Here is a 12,853-nt window from a genome sequence, read left to right on the forward strand (position 1 = left end):
GAGGAGAGTGAAAAAGTTAGCTTAAAGCTCAACATTCAGAAAACGAAGATCATGGCATCTGGTCCCATCACTTCGTGGGAAACAGATGGGGAAACAGTGAAAACAGTGTCAGACTTTATTTTTCTGGGCTCCAAAATCACTGCAGATGGTGAGTGCAGCCATGAAATTAAAAGACGCTTACTCCTTGGAAGGAAAGTTATGACCAACCTAGATAGCATATTCAAAAGCAGAGACATTACTTTGCCAACAAAGGTCCGTCTAGTCAAGGCTATGGTTTTTCCAGTGGTCATGTATGGATGTGAGAGTTGGACTGTGAAGAAAGCTGAGCGCCAAAGAATTGATGCTTTTTAACTGTGGTGTTGGAGAAGACTCTTGAGAGTCCCTTGGACTGCAAGGAGATCCAATCAGTCCATTCTGAAGGAGATCAGCCCTGGGATTTCTTTGGAAGGAATGCTAAAGCTGAAACTCCAGTACTTTGGCCACCTCATGCAAAGAGTTGACTCATTGAAAAAGACTGATGCTGGGAGGGATTGAGGGCAGGAGGAGAAGGGGACGACAGAGGATGAGATGGCTGGATGGCATCACTGACTCGATGGACATGAGTCTCGGTGAACTCCAGGAGTTGGTGATGGACAGGGAGGCCTGGCATGCTGCAATTCATGGGTTCGCAAAGAGTCGGACACGACTGAGCGACTGAACTGAACTGAACTGATAGCTTTTTCACTGTTCTGCAGAAACTAACACAACATTGTAAAGCAACTATACCCCAATTTTTAAAAAAGGTACATATAATCAACATCTGGATTGTACATGGAGCCTGAGGGAGCAAGAAGGGTTAAGAATGACTCTCAGGTTTCTGGTTTGTGTAACTGGGTGGAGAGATGCTATTTATTAAAATAAGAAAGATTTAAGAAGAAAGTAATTTGGGGCAGGGAGATGAATAATAGTTCTCTTTCAAGATGTTAAATCTGATATATTATTTCTATTTGAGTGTTGTATTGTATATTTTATAGGTTAACATTTTTATGAACCTGTGATTCTGTGTAATAGAGATGTCAAGAAGACAGTAGGGTACATGAATATGAGTTTTATAAGAGAAATATCAATTAAAGTTACTCTGGGAGAGTCTCAGCCCTTTGGAAGTTACTCATAGCTTTCATTTCTCCAGCCAGATATAATCTATCTTTCCTCCTTGATCTTGGTACATGTCATGGTTTTTATCTTTCTATCTCTTTTGACTTAATATTTAGAGAAGTTTTAGACTCACAGCAGAATTGAATAGAAAGTATAGAGTTCCCATACACACTCTGACCCCACATATGATAGCCTCTCTCACTATGAAATGTCCCACATCAGAATAATATATTTTTTACAATTGATGAACCTACATGGACACATCATTATCACCTGTAGTCTAAGTTTACACTGAATTCACTCTTCTTGTCATACCTTCTGTGATTTTTGACAAGTGATTAATGACAGGTATCTGCGGTAGGAGATAGATGGGCCTGTGGGCTGCACAGCTAGTGTTTGTCAAGTGGAGTAGAACTGAAGCTTTTTTTTAAAACCCTAACACTCCAAGAACAAAGCTAGTGGTAGAAGCTGAGCTCTGCTGAAGTAAAGAAATAAGATGACCCCTCCTGAGGTCAAGAAAAACTTCACTGTCTGCACACGTGCAGGAAGGCTCCTTGGGGGTCAAAAAGGGAGGGGGTACCACCCAGAATTAGTGTGGACATACCCCCACAGGCCTCTGTGGTGGAATCCATCTTAGCAAATAGTTGTGCTGGAATGTTGCAGAGGGTCCTAGAACCAATCAGGTGTGAAAAGAAAACAAGATAATTGGCCAAAGGTGAACAAAGACCAGGAAAGATTATCCTATATAAGTGATGTAAGTCACCTCTTTACTGGGCTACTCCTCATTAGATAGGACACCCCCACTCTTTTTCTTTGGGTGTGTAATTTCTGCCTTGCTTCTGTCTTAAACAGTTTCTCTGTATGCTCTCCCACAAGTAACGCTGTGTCTCCAAAAATAAACTTTGTATCTATTTTTACAGTTTTTACCTCCTTGAAACATCCTTGCTTTCCATGGGGGTAAGAGCCGGGAAAAATGTGCGTCTGGCTTCTAGCCCCTGGTGGTCTAGTGGCTAGGGTTCCCAGTTTTCATCCAGGCTGCTGCTACTGCTAAGTCACTTCAGTTGTGTCCAACTCTGTGCGACCCCACAGACGGCAGCCCACCAGGCTCGCTCATCCCTGGGATTCTCCAGGCAAGAACACTGGAGTGGGTTGCCATTTCCTTCTCTAATGCATGAAAGGGAAAAGTGAAAGTGAAGTTGCTCAGTTGTGTCCAACCCTCAGCGACCCCATGGACTGCAGCCTTCCAGACTCCTCCATCCATGGGATTTTCCAGGCAAGAGTACTGGAGTGGGGTGCCATTGCCTCATCCAGGCTACCCCGGTTCAACTTCCAGGCAGGGAACAAAGAACTCTTTTCAGGACTGCTCGTTGTTGACTGTCTGAGATCATGCCCACCATTACAGTATCATCTGGAATAGTTTCACTGTCCTAAAAATTGTCTACATTTTACCTATTCATCCTGCTGTCCTCCCAACATCTAGTTATCACTTCTTAGTGTTTTTACAATAGTTTTTGTGTATTTCTTGAGTTTCCTTTCTTGATCTTAAATATGTATATTTACTTATTTATCTTTCTCCTTCACTGTCTTTACATAATAGGGATATTAAAATAAATTAATATTTTTGAATTGAACATTAAATATCAGATAAAATTAAGATTAAATTAATTATAATTATTATCTTTATTCTATAAAGTTGCTTAAATGTATTTTTTTGTTTGTTTATTTAAAAGAGGAGAGAACAAAGAAGGAAAAACCATATCTGCATATCTAGCAACACTTTTAATTTTAACAAATTCAATTTTGAAGAATCAAGCTGTATCTATTTCTGAATGCTTGAAGTTGCCAACTGACTCATTATCTCCTTTCTTTACCTAATATCAATGCATCTAAATTTTTGTCAAATACTCCTTTTTAACAGCATGACCAGAATAGGAGTTTCATATTAATTCCTAAATCTGATAGAATCATCCTGCTTTCCTATTTTCAAATACATTCCTCAAAAGCCTCTTAAATAACCAACTTTCAGAATTATTATATCAAAAGTTAATCTTTATAGGCGTCATTAACTTAATTGAGTAGATTAAGGGTAAACTAGAAAACAATAAAAAAGCAGGCAAACATAACCCTAACCTGTTTGAGTCTGGAAGAATTTTCTTTTTTCTTAAAGGGAAGGACAGGTTTCTGCCATGTGGCTGTACCTGGTGGTCCTCTTGGGCCTGTACTACCTCCTGCGCTGGTACCGAGAGAGGCAGGTGGTGAGCCACCTCCGGGACAAGTTTGTCTTCATCACGGGCTGTGACTCAGGCTTTGGGAACCTCCTGGCCAGGCAGCTGGACCTACGAGGCTTGAGGGTTTTGGCTGCGTGTCTGACAGAGCAGGGGGCCGAGCAGCTGAGGAACCAGATGTCAGACAGGCTGCAGACAGTGATCCTGGACGTCACCAAGACAGAGAGCATCGCTGAGGCCACTGAGTGGGTGAAGGAAGATGTCGGGGACAGAGGTATGGCCAGGGGAAGTCTGTCCATTGGATAGGCTGCTTTGTCTTCAGTGTTTTAGAATTAGCAAAAACCATGCCAGGTGAAAAGTCTTGGGGCTCAGGGTGGGGATATATTTGGGACATGTTTTATTACACGAAGACTCAAAAATACATTAGCATTCATGGAGTAAGTGAACATACTTGGGACTGGCCTAAAAAAGTCAGGTTGTATGGAATATATGTGTATCAGAGTGGAAGGTAAAGCAGTGAGGAAACAGATTTAATATGTAAGAGTATGTATAGGTAGGGAAGATAGAATGAAGGCTAGAAAGGCAATGAGGGGAAAGAAAGAGGTGACTGTGGTGCAGAAACCGTAATTTGCATGCATGGTATCCTCTGAAAATCCAGAGTAAAAATGTTAACTCTGCCATGAGCAGGCTGCCATTATGCTGCTCGTATATAATTTTACATGTCTTTTCTTGAGAACAGTATAAATCTGTCTTTTTCAAAGGTAGCAAATGTTGAGAATCAGAAAAACCTACTGTATTCAGGGAGGGTTCTGGAAATGTCTTTATTGTTCAGTCAGTGCTGACAGTGAATTTATGATGAGTCGATCTTGAGAAAATAATTGAGATCAAGGTATACCCAAACTCCTGTCACCAAGACCCAGGCAAAATCTGTGTGTACTGTCTTCTCTTATCAGTCCTGGCATGAGTTTCTCAGACAGCCCAGGCAAGCAGCAGAGAGGGCTTCCTGTGAGGCTAAATAGGTGCCTTCCCTTTGGCAAGGGAGCAGCCAGATTTCTCAATTTTCTAGAAGAAAATCCAGGGCCGACCATTTGGGATCTGGAAGTGGTATGTCCTTCGGCTGAGTGAGCATTCCGCAGACTAATAGCTGTAGGTGTTGGTTCTTCTCCCTTTCTTGCACTCACCTGGCCTTGAACCATGTGCATCCTGGGCAAGAACTCTGAATACAGGGAATCCCTGAAAGAGAGGCTGAAACCAAGGAAAGGCACATTGACTGTCCCACTGCCCGTGCTGCGCTCAACATGAAGGAACTGCTGTTGCTCAGTCACTAGGTCGTGTCTGACCCAATGCACTGAAGCCTGACAGGCTCCTCTGTCCATGGGATTTTCCAGGCAAGAACACTGCAGTGGGTTGCCATTTCCTTCTCCAGGGGATCTTCCCATTCCAGGGATCAAACCCACATCTCCTGCATCTGCTGCATTGGCAGGCGGATTCTTTACCACTAGCCCTACCTGGGAAGCTTGAAGGAACTGCTGCTTTCTCTCAAGTTCTGCATGTTTCTTTCTTGCATAGCCCTTCTGCTCCCAGTGCTGAAAGGAAATTGAGAATTAATTCCCTCTGTCCATGCTGTGTGGTCCTCTCAGCTGCAAATGTTCCAGTAGTTGGCACAGGTGGAGGACACTTTATCCTTATTTTTGTAAAAGGCTCTGGGACCATTTTTGGGGGGCGGGGGTTGCTGTTTAAATGTCTTCTTTTGGCACTTTGGCAAAATGCTTGTTCACAATTACTGAGAACAGCATGACTTTCTAGTTTAAATTCATGACACAAAAACTTACTAAATTTTTGTTTGAGCTACATAGCTACTGAGGCCAAATAAAAGAGGATGAGATATTGCCTTGCTTCAGGCTGAACGTCCAGCTGGTCACTGTAGAGGCCCTGCACTGCACAGCAGATCAAAGGCATGGAAATGCATCCACATCTACATACAGAAAAGATTTTCTCTTAGTTAAAAAGTAAATTTTAAAATAAAGCTTTATTTGAAAACAAACTAGTGCTAGAAATAAAACTATCACAACTGACTATAATTTATTTTAATTGGTGATTGTCTGTGACTCTGTAGCTATTATCACAAACACACAATGTGAGAAATGTGAGAAACTTGAACTCTTAAATTGTTTACAGAACAATGAACCATTAATTAGGTTGACATGTATTTTGTAATCATTTATTTCACAAAGTGTTCTATTTGGTCACATTATTTCAAGATCTTGGAGTGAATAAGGACTTTGTACTGCCTCAAGTATTTTCAAAACACCCTTAAATTCCTTGAGCCCCAGGACGCATGTCTCCTTTGAAGTTTTGTTTTTCTCTTCCTCTCCTGTAGTAATGAGAGAAAAATGAAAAGGGGGTTTGGCCCTTTCAGAGATAAGTCTCTATATGTTATGAAAGGTTGAAGCCTCAAAACCTCACACCCTCAATGCTCCAGAAATAAGCCTCCTCCTTAAGCAGCTAAATCTGATGCATTTGGGGACTGCTGATGCCAATGGCTTCCTGTGGTCACAGTTTTATTCATCCTGCATCTCTGAATTGGAGCCTCTCCTTTAAAGGCCACCCCTGGCTGAAGGCTTCTCTCTAAATCTAGTTACGCATACTTTTCTGACTTTTTTGGAATTTAATCTTGGTTGTACTGATTATCAGTGTAGTCCCTTTTTCCAATACAACTTTTATTGCAAGCAATTTTAAATTTCTTGAGAGAATGATTGATGTCTTAACTATTTGAATATATATTATTTACACATACAGTCTCCTATGATACTGGATGACATTGGCACATAAGAATCAGTAAACACCCCAGCACAGATCCCTCACTCTCTTCCCTTTAAAAAAAAATGAGATATACTTGCTTTACAATGTTGTGTTGGTTTCTGCTGTACAAAAAAAATGAATCAGCTATAAGCATACATATATTCCCTCTCTCTTGGACCTCTCCCTCACCCCCTTCCCCCATGCCACCATCTGGGTCATCACAGAGCCCTGCTCTGAGCTCCCTGTACGATACAGAAGGTATTCTCTGCTTTTTGAGAATGGGATCTCTGAAGTGGAGAATGGCCTCTGTTGGGATTTTGAGCCAAGGACATAAATTGTGGAAGATGTCACTTCTTTTCTATTCATATCCCCATCTTCTGCAAAGTTCTAAAAAATGAATAAAGGAAAGAAAGTAATATTGTTAAAAAAAAGTAATATTGATATTGGGGAATCATTACTTAAAGACCATTTTCACAATACAAGAGTGTATATTCTCTTCCTTTCAGTCTTTTTGGGTTATGAGAGTGGTGGAGAGAAGACCAGGAATTGTGAGACAATGAAAGAAATGTTAAGGGGTTTCCCAGGTGGTGATAGTGGTAAAGAACCTGCCTGCCAACGCAGGAGATGTAAGAGATGTGGGTTTGATCCCTGGGTTGAGAAGATGCCCTGGAGGAGGGCATGGCAACCCACTCCAGCATTCTTGCCTGGAGAATCCCATGGACAGAAGAGCCTGGCAGGCTATGGTCTGTGGGGTGAAGCGGCTTAGCACATACACACATGAAGGAACACGAAATTTAAGACCTTTCCCTTTGTTTATTTTTGTAAGTTCCAATCTGTTCTCTCTGAGTTACCGTCCTGTTGCCAGGACCCTGCCACCTGGGTAAGTTTACTCTGAACATTGCCCAACATTGGCAATTCTTGGTCAGTGTGTATGAAAACACCAGGATGTATCAAAAGTCATGGGGACAGTACAGTAATTTGTTGGTTAAAAATTAATATTTTAATTAAATATTAAAATTAATATTGGTTAAAAATTAATATTTGAGTTTGGCTTCTCTGGTGGCTCAGATGGTAAAGTGTCTGCTTGCAATGCGGGAGACCTAGGTTCTATCTCTGGGTTGGAAAGATCTCCTGGAGAAGGAAATGGCAATCCACTCCAGTGTTCTTGCCTGGAAAATTCCATGGATGGAGGAACCTGGTAGGCTACAGTCCATGGGGTCGCAAAGAGTAGGACACGACTGAGCCACTTCACTTCAAGGTTGTACAGGGTTCAAGATAAATTGGAAAGGAGTTAAGATTATCTTTGATTTCACTCTCTGTTGGTCACTCACATTTCCATTGTTTTTTAAAAGGAAGGGAAGTGTACTATCATCTCAGGTATGGGAGAGTGTGAGAGTTAATAACTGAGTCATGAGAACATACCGCTTCAGGATATTGCATACAAAGCTTAATGATATACAAAATAAGTAATTTTTAGTCCTGTTGTTTACTGAGCTCTGCAAGATTTTCAAAGCAAAGACAGGGCAATGGGGCTGAGGCCTGCTGGGCTCATTACTTTCCTAGAGCCTGAGACATCTTAGTTGCATCCCATTTTTTTTTTTTTGCCTTTTTTTTTTTTTTTGCATCCCATTCTTAAAACAACCACCTCTACTCTTTCCAGCTCACTGCAGCTCTCCCCCAGATCCCAAATTTTCAGGCCCAGCAGGACCTGCAATCCATTGATCCAAATATTTTTCGCAAATCCTCATCCCTTGATATTACCTGTCTTCATTCCATGATCTGTTACTGTGATCACCCCATTGCATATGCCTGACACTCTCTCATCCCCTTTTCTCTCTTAGTAGTACTTGGTAAAACCACAAGCCTGGGTAATACCATCTCTCACTGCCCCATGCCTGTCCTTGTAGAAAAATTCATGATCACAACCCTCTAGTGAGCTTTTATGCTATTGCTGTTGTATATGGTTATACTCCATTCATTCTCCTAATTTCCAAACAACCATTTCAAACTTTTCCTCTCTTCATACCCACAACTCATTCCCTCCTACCCTTGCTCTGGGCTGATGACCTACTTAACTGAGAAAAACTAAAGCAATTGGCAGAGAATTTCCCCAGACTCTTCCTATCTCCTCTACCCATCTACCATTATCTGTACCAGCACAGCCTGCCCTAGGCATCCTCCTGCCTGGCAGTATTTATTGCAGCTGTTTTTTTCACTTAAACCTATCTAAGCTCCAGATGGTCCTTTGACCCATTTTTCTTCCGTAAAATAGAACTTGCTCAGTTCTCTATTTTACTAGGAAGCTTGTCCCAACCACCTCACTCAGTATGGTGACAAACAGTCCTCACCAGCCCACCCAGTCCTGCTCACCAGCTTTTTAAGTCCATTACTATTTACCACCATCTAACATACTCGGAGAAGGCAATGGCAACCCACTCCAGTACTCTTGCCTGGAAAATCCCATGGATGGAGGAGCCTGGTGGGCTGCAGTTCATGCAGTCGCCAAGATATGATTGAGCAACTTCACTTTCACTTTTTACTTTGATGCATTGAAGAAGGAAATGGCAACCCACTCCAGTGTTCTTGCCTGGAGAATCCCAGGAACGGGGGAGTCTGGTGGGCTGCTGTCTATAGGGTCACACAGAGTTGGACATGACTGAAGTGACTTAGCAGCAGCAGCAAGAACATACTTTAGGTCTTCTCTGTAGCTCAAACGGTAAAGAATCTGCCTGCAATGCAGGAGACCAAGGTTCGATCCCTGGGTCAGGAAGATCCCCTGGAGAAGGGAATGGCAATCCACTCCAGTATTCTTGTCTGGAGAATCCCATGAACAAAGGAGCCTGGTGGGCTCAGTCCATGGAATTGCAAAGAGTTGGACTCGACTGAGCAACTAACACTACTAACATACTCTATCAGGCTTCCCAGGTGGTGCTGCTGCTGCTGCTGCTGCTCAGTCGCTTCAGTCGTATCCGACTCTGTGTGACCCCATAGACGGCAGCCGACCAGGCTCCCCCGTCCCTGGGATTCTCCAGGCAAGAACACTGGAGTGGGTGGCTATTTCCGTCTCCAATGCATGAAAGTGAAAAGTGAAAGTGAAAAGTGAAAGTGAAGTTGCTCAGTCGGGTCTGACTCCTAGTGACCCCATGGACTGCAGCCCACCAGGCTCCTCCATCCATGGGATTTTCCAGGCAAGAGTACTGGAGTGGGGTGCCATTGCCCTGGTGGTGCTAGTGCTAAAGAATCTGGCTGCAATGGAGGAGACCAAATGCAGTTCGATCCCTGGGTCAGGAAGATCCCTTGGAGGAGGGCATGGCAACACACTTCAATAATCTTGCCTGGAGAATCCCCTGGATAGAGGAGCCTGGCGGGCTACAGTCCATAGGGCCACACAGAGTTGGACAAAACTGAAGTGACTTCCCATGCACACTAAAACATACTTTATAATTTTCCAGTCTATTGGATTTATTGTTTATCTTCCTCAAGAGAATGTGGCTTGAACACTGAAATGATTCATAAATGGGTTTTCTGTCTCTAACTAATACCTTTTGTTTCTACCCCAGGCCTCTGGGGTTTGGTGAACAATGCTGGCATCCTTCTGCCTGCTGCCCCGAATGAATGGCAGACTAAAGATGACTTCTCCAAGATCTTGAATGTGAACTTGATTGGCCTCATCGAGGTGACACTGAGCTTTCCTCCCCTGATCAGAAAGACCAGGGGAAGAGTAGTCAATGTTTCTAGTCCAGCTAGGAGAGTATCCCTGTTTGGCGGTGGCTACTGCATTTCTAAGTAGAGGGTAGAAGCTTTATCCGACAGTCTGAGGTAAGGCTCAACCTCTGAGGAAGACTTGACTGTGGCTAGGAGTGTATTTGTGAACGGTGAGCCTGGGTTCCTGATATATAGATGGCAACTAAAATGAAAAACTTTGGAAATGGAATGTCTAAATCTTTTCACAATATAAGGTAGTACATTAGGGAATGTGAAAAATGTGTTAGGATTTATTTGGTCTTAATTGCCACTCCTATAAGATTTCTATGTGTTTCAAACAAATTTAATATATTTCTGTAAGACATATATATGTATAAAATATAAATGAATATTATGTATGTAATGTATACTTCATATGTAAATGATAAGAGTCTGTCACTAAAAAATTATTTGCCTTGTTCATTAAGTACCTTAAGTCACTAAACCTGACTGACGGTTCTCATAAGGAAAGACTGAACCTTGGTGGGTTAAAGGGAAAGCTCTGGGCCAAGCATTCTATTCACTCCTCACAGAAAACTCATGCATAAGACAGGATGATTCTCTATGGTCAAGTGTGAAGTTGAGCCAGGATCTGAACTCAGTTCTGTGGGTGAAAATCTCTGGAGTGGGCATACAGCAAATATGAACATGAGTATGTGCTGGTGCATAGAGGCACCGACAAGGGGGTGACTTACCTTTCCCTGGGGCAGAGGTCAAGGAAGGCTTCACAAAGACACTGAGTTCTAACCTGAGCAGTAGGTAAGGAGGAAGAGGCTCAGGGGTTCAGGGAGCTGTCACAGAGGAGGGAGTGTCTGTAAGAGAGTGGTGTGAGATGGGCAGCAAGAGGCAGCATCAAAGCCCAGATCTGAAGCTTTTCAGAAAGCAATCTATGGGTGTTGGCCCTTCTCATTTTACTTGAATATCTTCCCAAGATGCTTGAGTGTACTCTTTCATATTCTTCCCTGACCCAAATGCCTTTCTTGAAACATTCTGCCTTGGGCATTCTTTGCTTAAGAAGGGGTGGGATTGATAAGGTCAGACACCAGTATCGTTTCCTTGGTTAGCACTCTCTCACCTTGTGTTTCAGAAGGGACCTCAGTCATTTTGGCATTCGTGTTGTTCTCATAGTACCTGGAAAGTACAAAACATCCATTTTCCCTGACAATATGCAGGATATTCTTGAGGGGATCTGGAGTCAAGTGTCCCCAGAGGTGAAAGAGAGCTATGGACAGAAGTACTTTGAAGACTGTAAGTCCTTCCTCTATTCCCCCAGAGCAGGGATGGCAGAGTTATTAACTTCCCAAGTCCTTGCTGTGTATAGCAGGAGGCCCAGCTCACTTGCTGCTGTCCCTCCTGCTTCACTCAGGCTGTCAGGTTTCCCCTGAGCCCCAACACCTGCTCAGTATATGAAAGCTCTGTGCCAGGTACTATGGAAGAATTAACTCTGTCAGTTCTCATCACCCTGGAAGGAAAGTTCTGGTGTTATCCCTCATTTACAGATAAGAAAGCTGAAGCCTGAAATATTGAGTCATTTCCCAAGATTGCTCTGCAAGTCAGTGGCAGAGTAATGAATTGAATCCTTCAATATTTGGACATGACTGAGTGACTGAGCACACACACAAACACATATATGTGTGCATTACACACACACACACACATATATATATACACACACACACATATAATATTGCTCTAGACAACTTTAGCCCAATAGAAATACAATGCTAGCCACAACTGTAAGCCACATATGCATTTTTAATTTTTCTAACAGCCACATTAAAGAAAAACAACAGACAGGTGAATTTAGTTCAGAACAGACTCTATCCAGAATACTGTCATTTCAACAAATCAATATAAAAAAATTACGACTGAGATATTTTACATTCTTTCTTTGTACTAAGTCTTTGCAACCCAATGTGAAATTTTACATTTATTGTGCATATCAATCAGATTGACCACATTTCTTATGCTCAGTTGCCACATGTGGCTCTGGCTGCAGTGCTGGACAGCACAACTGCAGAGCTTGTGCCCTGAGCCCTGCATCCTGCACCCTCTTGCACAGCCCTCCAGCAGCTACCACCCACCCAGCCTCAGACCTGGAAAACAAGACCACTCTCTTCCTGTCCTGTACTCCCCCCACTCCTCCAACATTGCTTGTTACCTTGTATTTTCTCCTGTTTCTTTTCAAGTTAATGTGTTACCACAGTTCTAACTTCCCCCGCCCCCCCTCTATAACAGATTGCCAGTATTTTCATGGCCTCATTGCTAAAGGAAAGGAGAATCTAAGCCCCGTCGCCAGCTTCATGGAGCACAACCTGACTGCTGTTCACCCTCGTATCTGCTACTCTATTGACTGGAACAGCAAATGCTTCACTTTTGCTCTGTCTTATTTACCAACACCTGTGGCAGACTTTATCCTTTGTCATATTTTATAGGTGATCAGGCACTAAAATGCTTTGTAGTCTGTGAGTTCAATCTAAACACTTGATTCTAGATGGGGAGCAGTCATCAGATTTTCTTCTTGAAAGGAGAATGAACCAGAGGAACATGCAGCTCTCTGCTCCAATGGGTCCTCAGAGATGATGCCATATTTTAGTTCACAAATTTTCAGATTCTTTCAAAAAATACTTGGTGCATACCTCTAATATTCCAGGCACAGTTCTGGGTGCTAAAGATTCATCCATATACAAAACAAGGTCCCTGCCTTGTGGCACTCACTTTCTAGCTGGATCACTCCAGTGTGGGATGACTCTACCGAGAGAATTTTCAAAGTTCAAAGGGCTATCGGGTCTCTTAACCTGGTGTAAGAGGTGTGGGCATGGTCATAGCTACTAACTTGAGAGTCTCACATTATTGGTGGTTTTCTATTTTAGATATAAATTATTTTCTTTCCAGCAGTTTTTTAAAAAATCTTACTTTTCTGAAGATTAAATTAGTTTATCAAATAA

At 42.5% G+C, this 12,853-nt stretch overlaps 1 pseudogene; it reads left to right on the forward strand.

Annotated features, from left to right (window-relative positions):
* Positions 1–3,320: 3,320 nt before the first annotated feature.
* LOC102286031 (retinol dehydrogenase 16-like) lies at positions 3,321–12,340 on the forward strand (annotated as a pseudogene).
* The last annotated feature ends 513 nt before the right edge of the window (positions 12,341–12,853 follow it).

This window comes from Bos mutus, chromosome 5 (assembly GCF_027580195.1).
Source record: "Bos mutus isolate GX-2022 chromosome 5, NWIPB_WYAK_1.1, whole genome shotgun sequence".
NCBI lineage: Eukaryota > Metazoa > Chordata > Mammalia > Artiodactyla > Bovidae > Bos > Bos mutus.